We start from the raw sequence: 14,332 nt of genomic DNA, 5'->3' as shown, positions 1-14,332 counted from the left end.
CAAGGGAAATAATGAAAAGAAGTAGGGATGAAGGAGGAATTGCACTTCTAGACCTTAAACTATATTAAAAAGAAGTCATCAAAATGATTTGCTATTGGTTAAAAACTAGAGAGAAAGAATGATGGAAATAGGCTGGATGCAGCAGAATTAGAAGTATTTAATGAGCTGGAAAACATAAATTATTTAAGAAAGAATTCCATACTTGATAAAAATTGTTGAGAAAACTGGAAAGCAACATGGCAGAAATTAGGCTTAAGTTAATACCATGTTCCATATTCCAAAATGAATTCTAAATGAACAAATGGATGGCTTAATAATATGTATCACATGATAGAAACATTAGAAAAGAAGAGTGTATACCTTTCACAACTATGGTTAGAAAATGTATTCTTTTATCATAAAAGTACTTTATTATTTCCTAATTGCATGTAGAGATAGTTTTCAACATTTGTTTTTATAAAATTTCTAGTACCAAATTTTTCTCCCTCCCTCCCCTCCATCCCCCCTCCCCAAGACAGCAAACAATCTGATATAGGTTATATATGTACAATTACACTAAACATATTTCTGCATTAGTCATGATGTGAAAGAAGAATTAGAACAAAAGGGAAAAACCTCAAAAAAGAAAAACAAAAAAAAAAAGAGAAATAGTATGTATAGTTCAATATGCATCTAGATTCCAGAGTTGTTTTTTTCTGAATTTGGAGAGCATTTTCTGTCAAGAGTCCTTTGGAACTATCTTGGACCATTGTATTGCTGAGAAGAGTCAAGTCTATCGCAGTTGATCAATACACGATGTTGTTGATACTGTGTACAATGTTCTCCTAGTTCTGCTCATCTCAGCATCAGGTCATGTAAGTCCTTCCAGGTTTCTCGGGAATCTGCCTGCTCATTGTTTCTTTTTTTTTTTTCAGGGCAATGAGGGTTATGTGACTTGCCCAGGGTCATACAGCTAATAAATGTCAAGTTTCTGAGGTTGGATTTGAACTCAGGTCTTCCTGAATCCAGGATCGGTGCTGTATCCACTGCACCACCTAACTGCCCTGCCTGTTCAACGTTTCTTACAGCACAATAGTATTCCATTATATTTATATTCCACAATTTGTTCAGCCATTCCCCAATTTATGGGCATCCCCTCAACTTCCAATTCCTTGCCACCACAAAAAGAACAGCTATAAATATTTTTGTATATGTAGGTCCTCTTCCCTTTTTTATTATCTCTTTGTGGAAAAAACCTAATAGTGGCATTGCTGGATCAAAGGGTATGTACAGCTTTGTATCCCTTTGGGCATAGTTCCAAATTGTTCTCATGAAGGGTTGGATCAGTTCACAACTCCACCAATAATGCGTTAGTATTCCAATTTTTCCACAGCTTCTCCAACACTTATTATTTTCTTTTTTTGTCACATTAGCCAATCTGCTGGGTGTGTGGTGGTACCTCAGAGTTGTTCTAATTTGCAAAGAAATGTTTTCTTAATTAAAGAAGAGCTAGAGATGATTTCAAAAGATAAAATTAATAACTTGTTTTTTATGAAACTAAAAAGCTTCTGAATGAACAAAATTAATGTACCCAGGATAAGAAGAGAAACAAATAGGAAAAAAGGGTTTGGTATCCAAGATATATAAACAACAGATAGATAGATAGATAGATAGATAGATAGATAGATAGATAGATAGATAGATAGATAGATAGATAGATAGATGGATGGATGGATGGATTGATAGATGATAGAGACAAAGAGAAACCTATACCTGTATGTATACAAATATGTACATTTATAAATGTATATAGGAAAAAATGAAAATCATTCCCCAAAAGATGTGATAAAAAACACACAGTTCTAAAAAGAGCCACTAATTATTAACAATTGTATGAAATAATCCTCTGAATCACTAATAATTCATTTCTTATTGGCAAAGATGATAAAATTAGGAATAGTGAATGTAGTAGGGGTTATGAGAAAATAGGCACATTAGTGTATTGATGATGGAACTATGAATAAGTACACCTATTGTGGTAAGCAATTTGGAATTATGCAAATAAAATGACTAAAATGTCTATACTTTTTGACAAGAATGCACCACTGTTAGGCTTATATGCCAAGAAGCTAATTGATAAGAAAAAAGTTCCATATGTGCCAATATATTCCAGGAGAGCAAAGAACTGGAAGCAAAGTAGATTCACATCAGCTGGAAATGGCTAAACAAATTGTCAGTCTTGAATGAGAGTGATGTAAACAGAGCCAAGAAAATAATAAATATGATGATTATAACAATGAAAAGAACCACCAAAAATAAAAAGTGAATATTGTGAAATTATAAAGAACAGGAATGACTTCAAAGAGGGTATATGGTAAGATATTCTAACTTTACCCCTTTGTAGAGCTGGGAAGTCCATGGGAATGGTAAGTTGCATATATTTTTTTGGACTTTTTTTATATATTGATCACTTTTGCTAATGTTTCCCTTCATTTAAAAAAAAATATATATATATATAATTTTTATATAGGATAGTCCTCTGGAAGAAGAATGAAAAGGATGCTAGGAAAAATGTTGGTGATATTGGGTGTAGGAGATGCCAATAAAATATCATTTTTATAAAAGAACTCTTGGTCTAGAATAATATAAATGTATGCCAAACTCCCGTCATTGTTGATTTTTCCCAATTTGTGAAAACTTGATCCTATGCTACGAGTAGTCACAGAAAGTGGCTCAAGGCATCATTATCCATTTTGGGGACTTGACAGCTGTAATAACTGAATTGAAAACCAGACTTTGCTAGCATGAAAGCCATGACACTCTCAGACGCTCTTGCTCTCCTTCTCCTTAAGCTGTCCTCCACTGTGGGAAAGCTCTTGGGACTGACAAATCCCCAACCTTATTTGGTTTATATCACAAACTGCCAGATGCCACCTCAGGATGCTACATTTAGCTCCTGCCATAAAACTTTGCTTTGTGGAGATGCTGTCTCAAATGAGCCATGAAGTATTACATTCTCAAAAAGCAAGGGAACTTTGACTGGTTTTCCGGTGCCACAGCAGCTGAAGTCACAGAAGAAATAGCAGAAGCGGCTGTAATGGATTCAGTGCTGTGTTTATAACTTGGGAAACAACTGTCACTGTGTGTTCCTGGAAGCCATCCAGGAAGTGAAGCCTGAATTTTAAGAGCATTGGAGGGTAAAATGCTATCCCTGGAATTGGCACGATGGGCTATGAGAATGGCAAGAGCAAATCAGGATCAATTCATACAGCCCAACATCCAAAGGCAAACTTGTTTAACTTGTAATTAGATGTGCAATTTGAGGTTGGCCAAAATGAATCCCTTTGTTCAAATGTGCGTGTGTTGTTTTTGTTGTTTTAAAGTCAATTCTAGGATACATCAAGGTTAAGAGAATAATTCTTCTTGAAGGTGTGTGTGAGTGTCTGTGTGTGTTGTGTGTATGTCTGAACATCTAAATTTAAAGATGCAGCCCACACAGTTTACAATGGCAAATATCTCTCAGCTGGCCCCTGTCACCAAATGCAAATTGAACCTTTGGCTCAGAATGCTTCAGATATTATAATTGAGTACATGTGGGAGAAGGAATTTTAACATGAAATTATCATCTGCTACTCAGACAAAAGCTGATAAAACACTTAAGAGAGTTTAATAGAACTTTAGAGCCCCAGCTCGTGAAAATGCATACATGGAATCCAATTTATACCCTAACTACCAGTGGTTCTTCTGTTACCAGTTTGTGTCTTTAAAAGGAATAAAAAGGTAAATATATAGTAAAAGTGTTTTTTATGGATTTCATTTAAATATGCGAGGAAAAATATTACTGTCTTGCTTGGTGGGAATACAGGTTATATAAAATATGAGAAATGATTTGGAGGAAGCTTGAAAAAGGTAAAAGATGCTAAGAAATTATTTTTGCATGAGGAAAGGCATTTTATTTTTTCAAGATTATTAAATAATATTTTATCTTTTCCAATTACATATAAAAACATTTTTTACATTAATTTTTAATTTGGAGTTTCAAATTTTCTCTCTCCCCCCTCATGAGATGATAAGTAATTTGATAGGTTATACATGTTCAATAATGCAAAACATGATACTATATTAGCCATGCTATGAAGGAAAACATAGACCTGAAGGGAAAAAAATACACAAAGTGAAAAATAGTATGCTTCAATCTGCATTCAGACTTCATTAGCTCTTCCTCTGGAGGTGAATACCATTTTTTATCATGAGTCCTTTGGAATTGTCTTGGATCAGTGTAATGTTGAGAACAGCTAAGTCATTTACAGTTGATCATCATACAGTGTTACTGTTACTGCTAACAATGTTCTCCTGGTTAATCTTACTTCACGTTGTTATCAGTTCATGTAAGTATTTCTAGTTTTTTTTTCCCCTGAAATCAGCCTGCTCAATATTTCTTATAGCACAAGAGTATTCCATTATAATCATATACCACAACTTGTTCAGCCATTCCCCAATTGATGGGCATTCCCTCAATTTCCAATCATTTGCCACTAGAAAAAAAAAACCTACTAAAAATATTTTTGTACAAATCCCCCCTACACACATATTTTTTAAATGCCATTGGGATACAGACATAGTAGTGGTATTACTCAATAAAAGAGTGTGCTTAATTTTATATCCCTTGGAGTACAATTCCAAATCGTACTCCAGAATCAGTATGTAACTCTACTCAGTGCATTAGTGTCCCAATGTTCTCACAGCCCCTCTAACAGATATTTTCCCCTTTTCTTTCATATTAGCCAATCTGATAGTTATGAGGTGGCAACTCAGAGTTGTTTTAATTTGCATTTCTCTAATCAACAGTGAATCAGAACATTTTTTCATATGCTGATAGACAGCTTTGGTTTTCTCATCCGAAAACTGCCTGTTCATGCCCTTTGACCATTTATCAATTGGGGAATGACTTGTATTCTTGTAAATTTTAATCTGTTCTCTATATACTTGAGAAATGAGGCCTTCAGCAGAGATGTTTGCTGTAAAAATTGTTTCCCAGTTTTCTGTTTCTTTCTAATCTTTGTTGCATTGGCACTGTTTGTGCAAAAACTTTTTAATAGTAAAAGCATTTTAAAGGATCCAATGTACATTCCAAGTGAAAAAGAAAATAGTAGTGAGATCAAATTTGATCAGAATTTAGGCCATGGAAATAAGGGTACAGAAAATGCAGGTAGGTAAGAAAATGTACTTCTAAAAGATTAGTTCTGTAATTGTAGGCTCTTTCTTATAGAACCAACAATGGAAAAATAGTTTCACTTTCCTATCTAAAAAATGTGCCTAGAACTCAGTAAAAAAAAAATAAAAGAAGAACAGAGATCTTAAGAGCATTAGATTGAGGAAAGGGACTGTCTTTTGCCTTTCTTTATTTCTCTAGTAGGTGGGCATCTAGGTGTCACAGTGGCACAAATCACTGGCCCTGGAGTCAAGAGGACCTGATTTCAAATCTCACCTCAGACACTTACTAGATGTGTGACCTTGGGCAAGTCACTTAACCCCAATTACCTTACAACATCTGGGGCCAGCTCCAATTGTCCTTATAGATAGATATAGATATAGATATAGATATAGATATAGATATAGATATAGATATAGATATAGATATAGATATAGATATAGATATAGATATAGATATAGATATAGATATAGATATAGATACGGATACGGATACGGATACGGATGTAGATGTAGATGTAGATGTAGATGTAGATGTAGATGTAGATGTAGATGTAGATGTAGATGTAGATGTAGATGTAGATGTAGATGTAGATGTAGATGTAGATGTAGATGTAGATGTAGAGATAGATATATTGCAACGGGTTTCAGATTGAGAAGGAAGTGAGGTTGATGACCTTGCACAGCCCTCCCTCACTTTAATCCAATTCAGTACAAGTCATAACATAACCCCAATGTTATGGTCCTCTTCAAGAATGAAGGACAACAAGGACAATATCTCTAGCAGTTAAAATGCTTGAAAGATAATAGGCACTATACAAATGTTGAGACTTAATGACTGGCTCACAAGCAAAATTGATTTACATGAAGCCCTTGAAAGCATTTTGTACAATCCTTTGCTTCTTTGTAAAGATGATGTGAAGAAAAACAGACTATTTTGATGTGAATTAGTCACAGTTGGAAGCTACTATTTATAGCAATGCAAACTTGGAATCATAGAAGAGGACAATAAATTTAAGTTAAACATGGAATGAGTTTGATGCTACCTCTATGAGGGATGCAAAGATCTGTAATATATTAATAACCTACCTCCCCCTTCTTTACAAAGTTAACAACATACCTGAAGGATAAGATTAACATATGTAAATCAATTAGAACAATTAAATGTGCTATCTACCATAAGGTATAAATATAAAAACTAAATTTATTGTCTTAAAGTGGAACTATTTAATAAAAAGATTTAGTAGGGGGGCAGCTAGGTGGCGCAGTGGATAGAGCACCGGCCCTGGAATCAGGAGTCCTTGAGTTCAAATCTGGCCTCAGACACTTAACACTTACTATCTGTGTGACCCTGGGCAAGTCACTTAACCCCAATTGCCTCACTAAAAACAAAAACAAAAACAAAAAACAAACAAAAAAAAAAGATTTAGTAGGTACAATGGTATTGTTGTTCAATTATTTTAGCCATGCCTGAGTCTTCATGATCCCATTTGGGGTTTTCTTGCAAAAGTACTGGAGTGGTTTGCCATTTCTTTCTCCAGATGAGGAAACTTCTTTATAGATGAGGAAACTGAGGCAAACAGGGTTAAGTGACTTACCTAGGGTCACTCAGCTAGTAAGTATCTGAGGTCAAATTTAAACTCAGAAAGATGATTTTTTTCTTATTCCAAGCCTGACATTTTATCCACTGTGCCACCTAGCTGTCTCAGGTACCATATTATTGTTTTTTCATTCTGTTCCTAGAATTCAATCTCTGCTGCTGATGTGCCAACTTAAAAATCCATTTCTGAGCACTTTTAAAATTATATTACCTCCAAGAATCATTTCTTCTATGTGTATTTGGTCAGGTCCAGTCACTTTTTTCCTATCTCATTTTCTAAAGTGCCAGTGTCTCTTCCTGATTCAGGGTACTGAGATGTCAGAATCCAAATGTGTTGATTCCGCTATCATCAATGTGAAAATATCACTAAAGAAAAAGCCATAAGATCTCAGACATTTTATTATCATCTTTCCAGTCTCATGTCCAAATGCCCTTAGAATAATAGAACTTAGCTGCTGTTCTCAGGCTCTGTGAAGATTCACTTTCTACAAAATTGATTTTGAATATTTTATGAATTTTAATAATATTTTTTCTAATGAACTTTTACTTTAAAACAGTTTTGCCACTGACTGTCATATATCTCTGAAAACTGTATTAAATGTCCTCTGTTTGATGTGGTTTCTATACTCTTGGCTTCTTCCTTAAAGCAATTATTTTGCAAAAGCAAATTTTCACTATTAATGTCAGAATCAATGAGTTTATTTTTGTCCTTTTCAAATATTTTAGATTTGTGAGCTCATTTACACATTAGGTTAAAGTTGCTATAGGCTTTTCATTTTTATCCCATTTTATGATTTAGTATTTATCTTAACCTTTGCGGTAGTTGATCATCTGACTGTACAGAGACAAAAAATTCAGAAATGATTGCTATATCTATAACCAGTCATTTCCTATTCATTTTGATATAAATAATGTTTTATTAATGATGTTGGTCAATGTTTCTCATTTCCACTGCATTCTAACTCTCCTGCTAAATGATACATAGATCTGAGAGGCTTCTGAGTATCTCTAAGACTCTGACCTCTTTCATTTCTTGATCTTTAATGAAATTTTCTAACATAATTTTTCCCTTTCCTGCTCCGTTGGAATTGAAGCTGGAGTTGATTAATTAATGATAGAGATTGAAGTTGTAGTAATTAATAAGGACATATCCAAACATACTCCTGGATTAATATAGAATTTAGGATGATGAGAATGAATAGAGTAACATGCTGAGAGGCGAATACCCAAAATAGGCCAAGTGAGTGAGGTTGACCCTAAACTCCTGATTCATAATATATTCATAATTCAATTAATTAGAGAGAAAGAGAAAATGAACGATGAGTTTGGGAAGCAGATCATAAACCTGTCACACAAATCACCTTATAAATTCTTGATTATACATCAGTGACAATTCCATAGGATCATATGATTTAGAACTGGAAAGGTCCTTTGAGATCGTTTAGAGCATTCACCTTATTTTGTAGATAACTGAGCAAAGGTCCAAAGAAAAGAAATATTCAAGATCACACAGATGATAAATAGGGGAATCAGGATTCAAGTCCAAATTACCTGTATCTAGATCCCATGCTTTTACAATAACATGAAGCTGCCACTCATTTTCAAAAGGAAAAAAGTGATTATAAGAACTGTTATTCAAAACCTGATTTTGACCAATAAATTGGGACTATTTATTGAAGTAGAAATTATGAGAACTTGAGAAGGAAGTGACTACAATATTTCAGAATCTCTGATCATTAAGGAGGGGAAAGCTGTCATATTCTGACTCACAATTTGCATATAGGTAAAATAGATTTTTAAAAGAATAAGTGGGATCCCATACAATAAATTCTATAGGAGAAGTCAATCCAAGTATAGGATATCCTTGAGAGCTGAATTCTCATACCCCAAAACAGAGGCAGAAAGCCTAGAAATTTCAGTTTGAAGGAACCCCAGAGGCCCTCTAATCCAACCAATAACTAAACATGTATTTCCTTTAAAACTTACTGAATGGGGGCGGCTAGGTGGAGCAGTGGATAAAGCACCGGCCCTGGATTCAGGAGTATCTGAATTCAAATCTGGCCTCAGACACTTGACACTTACTAGCTGTGTGACCCTGGGCAAGTCACTTAACCCCCATTGCCCCACAAAAATAAAACAAACAAAAAAAAACTTACTGAATTAGTTTTCCAGTTCTTCCTTGAAGACCTCCAGTAAAAGAGAACCCAATACTTTGCTAGGCAACTCATTTCAGCTTTTGACAGCTTGTTTCTTCTGAAGTTTTTTTTTTTTTCCCTTACCTGAAAAATAAAATGTGTTTTTTTGTAAATTTCATTTATGGTTCATTTTGTGATAAAGATGGAGATATTTCAGTAGCATAATAGGTCAGGTAGAGATAAGACTTCTTATTTACTCGGTCTAAATCAATGTTATTAATGGGTCAATGTCAACTAGAGTGCCTCAGGCATTACATGTTATTAGACCTCCTGTGTCCAATGGTTTTATCAGTAGCTTGAATGAAAACATAGATTACATGTATTTTAATAGTTTTTCCAATTACAAGAAAAAAAATTTTACATTTTAAAAAAATTTTGAGTTCCAAATTCTCTCCCTCTGTCTCACTCCTCCTTCATTAAGAAGGAAAGCAATTTTATATAGGTTATACATAGTGTGCCGAGCAACCAGCGGACCAAAGATGCTGACTGAAGTGCGACTCGCCTGGTTTGCCGTAACAGAACGTGCTTGACGGAGCTCTCAGCTTCAGCAGTGGCCTTGGGTTTTTTGTTGAGCCCTATACGGGTTTTTGGTGAGTTTTATACAGAATATAGACTAAGCTTAGATTTAAGATTATTTGTTTGTATTTCCACTTTCCTATCTCTTTAATCAACATCACCTTGTAATTTCCAAACAATAAAAGCTCTCACTAAAGATCAGAGGCTTCTTTAACTTACTGATCCGGGAGATAAATAAGGGAAAGGCTAAAAGGGGAGGTTAATGCTCTAGTATCCAATTTTAAATCTCACAATAGGCAGTCAGATTGTATGTACTTTAAAGCAAAAGAGGCAAATATTGTCCACTAGCCAATGTTCCTGAGTGTTATCTGAGCAAAATTTAAACATTATTGGGAAATGTTTAACAAAATAACTAAAAAGCAAAACAACTAAGATAATGGAAATTTGTGGTGTTTTTAAAGTCAATATGCAGCCAGGAGGGATTTGTTTCTATTTGAGTTTGACACTGAAACTTGTCATCTTTGAATTACTTTATATCACTTTATGAAGTAAAACCTTTATTTTATTTGAACTATGTCTTCATGGTTTTATTTCCTGCTTATCCTAAACCTGGGAGACTGGTTCATTTACAGCTGACCTAATACAAGGGATAGATGTCAAATCCCCAACATGTGTTAAAAATACAACTGCAGAAGCACACACCTATCCCAGAAGACATTCATTTGAAGAAGACTTTAGGGCTTTAGTGAACTATAAGTTTAATATGAGTTGAAAGCACAAGATGGTAGCCAAAAAGCAGTGCCAAATCAACCCGCATCAATAGATCCATAATGAGGGGAGTGAAAGCCCACTGTATTCTGCCCTGATTAGAATATTTCTAGAGTATTCCATTCAGTTCTGTGTGTCATATTTTAGAAAGGACATTGACAAATTAGATTGCATCCATAGGGGGCACTGAGGATGGTTAGAGGATGGGAGATTCTGTCATACAATTAATCAATCAATAAGAATTTATTAATTGCCTACAATGTACCAGGCATTTTGCCAGGTACTGGGAATACAAAATATATACAAAGCATAAATAAGATAAATGTGGCAAAATTTAGAGAGAGAAAGCTCTAACAGATGAAAAGATCAAGAAAGGTGTGTATGTATGTATGTATATGTGTGTATGTATATATACACACATATACACATGTGTGTATATCTATAACTATGCATACATATATACCTATTATACATATGTATGTATAAAACATGTATGTGGCATATATGCATTGTGTATATATGTATACTAAATTTGAAGGAAATTACAGATTCTAAGAAGTAGAAGTGATGGGAGACAGTCTATGCAATGGCACAGACTTAGGAGACGTGCATGTTTAGGCTTAATGTAAAAAAAAAAAAAAAAACCCTAACAATTACAGCTATCCAAAAAAGCAAACTGACTTGTGAGAGAAACAAGAAGGTCAGTTTGGCTGAACTATAGAGTAAATGAGGAATAATATGAAATAAGTTTGTAAAAACAGATTGGTACCAAGTTGTAAAAGTGTATTAAAAGCCAAACGGGGGATTCATATTTTATCCTAGGTAATCAGGAGCTGTTAGAGTTTATTGATCAGAAGAGTGACATGGTTTGGCCTGTGTTTGTGTGATTGATGACTTAGCGTAAGGATATCCTAGAAAAAGGGACTCTAATGAGAAGGGACAACAATTATTAAGGTAAGAGGTGCTGGGAATCTCATCATTATGGTTACTGTGTAAGGGAAGAGAAGGGAGAAGGTGCAAGATATGTTGTGGAGGTAGACAAGATAAGACTTAGCATCTGATTAGATATGTGAGACAAGGCAGAGTAAGGAGTAAAGGATGGTTCACATATATTTGAATTAGAACTATTTTAAGTTACAATTATGTAAAAATATGGCAATTGGTTCCTGCCCAATGGAAATAATGCAGTGTGTATTTAAATAATTCAACCACTTTCAGACATTTGTTATTAGCACTAATAGGGACCTAGATATAAAGTCATTGTATTGCTCAATGTATTTCCCCCAAAAAATGTTCTAATAGATGTAAATAAATATAGATCAACAGAAAATCATATTTGTGTATGCTATTCTGGTAATGATGGGTTTTTTCTTTTATTTCAGATGTTTGGAAAATAAGTTCTCTTTCCAAGAGTGTTTTCCATACAATCTAGTTCCTGAAATGGTCAGAATGATATACCACATATTATAAAATTGATGGATGTGTCTCCCTGTTTCCATTCACTCACTAGCTAAACTGGCTAAATGTGACAGCTTTGAGAAAATGATATATATGTTTGTTCAGATCAAAAAGGGAATTTTCTGGTGAAATATTTTGAGTTCGTGGGAACTTGGGGGGTTTTGTTGATGAAAACTCCTTCTCAAATAAGATTGTCTTAATCAGTTCACCTTTTACAGGGACCAATCCAAAAATTAGCTTAATGCTATTCCATACCCTCTAATGTTCTTTAGACTCAAAAGTGCTTTAGAAAACAGAAGACTGAAAAGTATACAAAGTTTTCTAAGAGGTTGTATTTACTCCATCAAACTAGTCACCAAATGTATCTTATCTACTAGTATTTATTTCATGAAACTATCTCAGTATACTTCAGACTCAATTAATTTTATCTTCTATTTATAAGAATTAAACAAAAGACTGAACATTCTTCTATTCCTTGCCCCCCAAATACAGACCAATATAAGGAATAAACCCAGGGTTTTCTATCCCTAACTAATGTATTGGGACCTGTCTGGACTTCCATTTAACACACAGCCAATCTCTCTCTCAGATTTGGGGATTTAAATGCATTTTATGGAAGAGAAGATTGTGGCCCTGACACTAAGGTTAAGTTTCATTTCTTCCTTGCTCATGCTGGGGCTTGGTTTTCCACACTAAATTGAGTCTGTTGGCTTTAACCTATTTCAAGACACATAGCTGGTGCTGAGGTTCCCAAGAAATGCTTTTTCTTTTTCTTTTTCAAAAGAAAACTTGGAACAGACTTCATTCTTCATATGACCTTTTCTATCATCACGGAGAATCAAATAAGACACATTCACCTGATCCTAAGGTAATTTCTTCTCACCTCTCTAGATGAAAGTAAAGCCTGCCCAAAACTTAGTCATCACTATGGGGAAAAGTCTTACCAATGTTAAAGTGGCCTTGGTCTTATACCATGGTGACAAAAGAGAAATAATCAAACTTTTATCCTACATTCTAAGGTGCTAAGAGTATGCCTGCTAGATCATTCATTCTTTCCCCTCCCCCTTTTTTTCCCTCAGTAACACCATCTTTTAGATGTAGGTATTTTCCTGCCTCCAGAAATTAGGAATTTCTCATTCATCACCTCTCACTTTCACCTTACACTTTCCATTTTCTCACAGATTGATATGAATAAAGATTGCCACTACATCTCAGCCCTGCATTTTTCCTCTGAATGATACTGGGATTGGGTAATCAGATCAATTTATAGTTAATAGGAAGGAATTTTCTTCCAAATTAGACTTGTCAGACACATTTATGTCCTTTAAAGCCACTGTAATTGACCCAGCAGAGGCAAAATGTAGAACAGCACCTGTCTACTTGGAGTGAATACAATTGATGGCAATATCAGGACTCCAGAAAAGATTTCTGGGTCTTTGTCACACTTTGGACACTAGTTTATGGATGTGCATAGGGAGTATCAAGTAATCTTTCTTTGACTCCCTTTTACCATCAATAAAATGGTGCCTAATACTAGTACATGTTAAAATACTCAAAGAATCTGTGAAATGGTCAGAATGTGATAGGGCCTTACACTAATATAGCAATTCAACAACTCCTTCATTACTGGACATATATTTTGTTGTTGTCGCTGCTTCTCTTGTTTTTTGCCATGTGGAGGTTAAGTTACATTCAGCGTAAGTGTCAGCGGAAAAAATTTGAATTCAAGTCTTCCTGATTCCAAGGCCAGCACTCTATCCACTATGCTTTAGCTACCCAACCATAGGAATGCAAAAATTATAATAATGTTGTGTTAATAAGTCATTCTGATTTCCTAAAATTTTTGTGAGAAAAACATTAACACAGGGCAGCTAGATGGCACAGTGGATAGAGTACCGGCCCTGGAGTCAGGAGTACCTGAGTTCAAATCTGGCCTCAGACACTTAACACTTACTAGCTGTGTGACCCTGGGCAAGTCACTTAACCCCAATTGCCTCACCAAAAAAAAAAAAAACACAAAAAAACACAAAAAAATTAACACATTATATTTGTACAACTAAGTATATAGTCAATTCCACTGAGAAATTATTGAAGAGTCATAGAGAATGCCAAACAAGAAAATCCAAAAATCATTTGCAATTGGCTTTGGAACACGTTGATCTATTTTAAGTTTGAACACGTGGGTATGTGTCATATTTCTGAGAATTCACTTCAAATTAAATCATAGTTTGATTTGGATACCACTACAAGAACCTGGAATCACAGAATCATAGACACTAATGCCAAAAAGTATTTTGGAGGGAATCTTAAATGTCTCTACAAAATGATCTTCCAACCCTCAATTTAAATCAATTCCCCACAAGTACAGAAACTATTCTTTGCTGTTATTGCTTTCTCCAATGCCATAACTTCTCTCTAATGTCCTATTACAACAAGCTGAACTTTCATCTATACCCACAGTCAACCATTTCAACAATATGCTCAAGAGCACACTAAAATATCTTTCCATTTTATTTTATTTTATTTTTTTGGTGAGGCAATTGGGGTTAAGCGACTTGCCCAGGGTCACACAGCTAGTAAGTGTCATGAGTCTGAGCCTGGATTT

The sequence above is a fragment of the Dromiciops gliroides genome, chromosome 2 (genome assembly GCF_019393635.1).
Source record: "Dromiciops gliroides isolate mDroGli1 chromosome 2, mDroGli1.pri, whole genome shotgun sequence".
Lineage (NCBI taxonomy): Eukaryota > Metazoa > Chordata > Mammalia > Microbiotheria > Microbiotheriidae > Dromiciops > Dromiciops gliroides.
The sequence above is the reverse complement of the archived record's forward strand: the minus strand, read 5'-3'. Positions refer to the sequence as shown.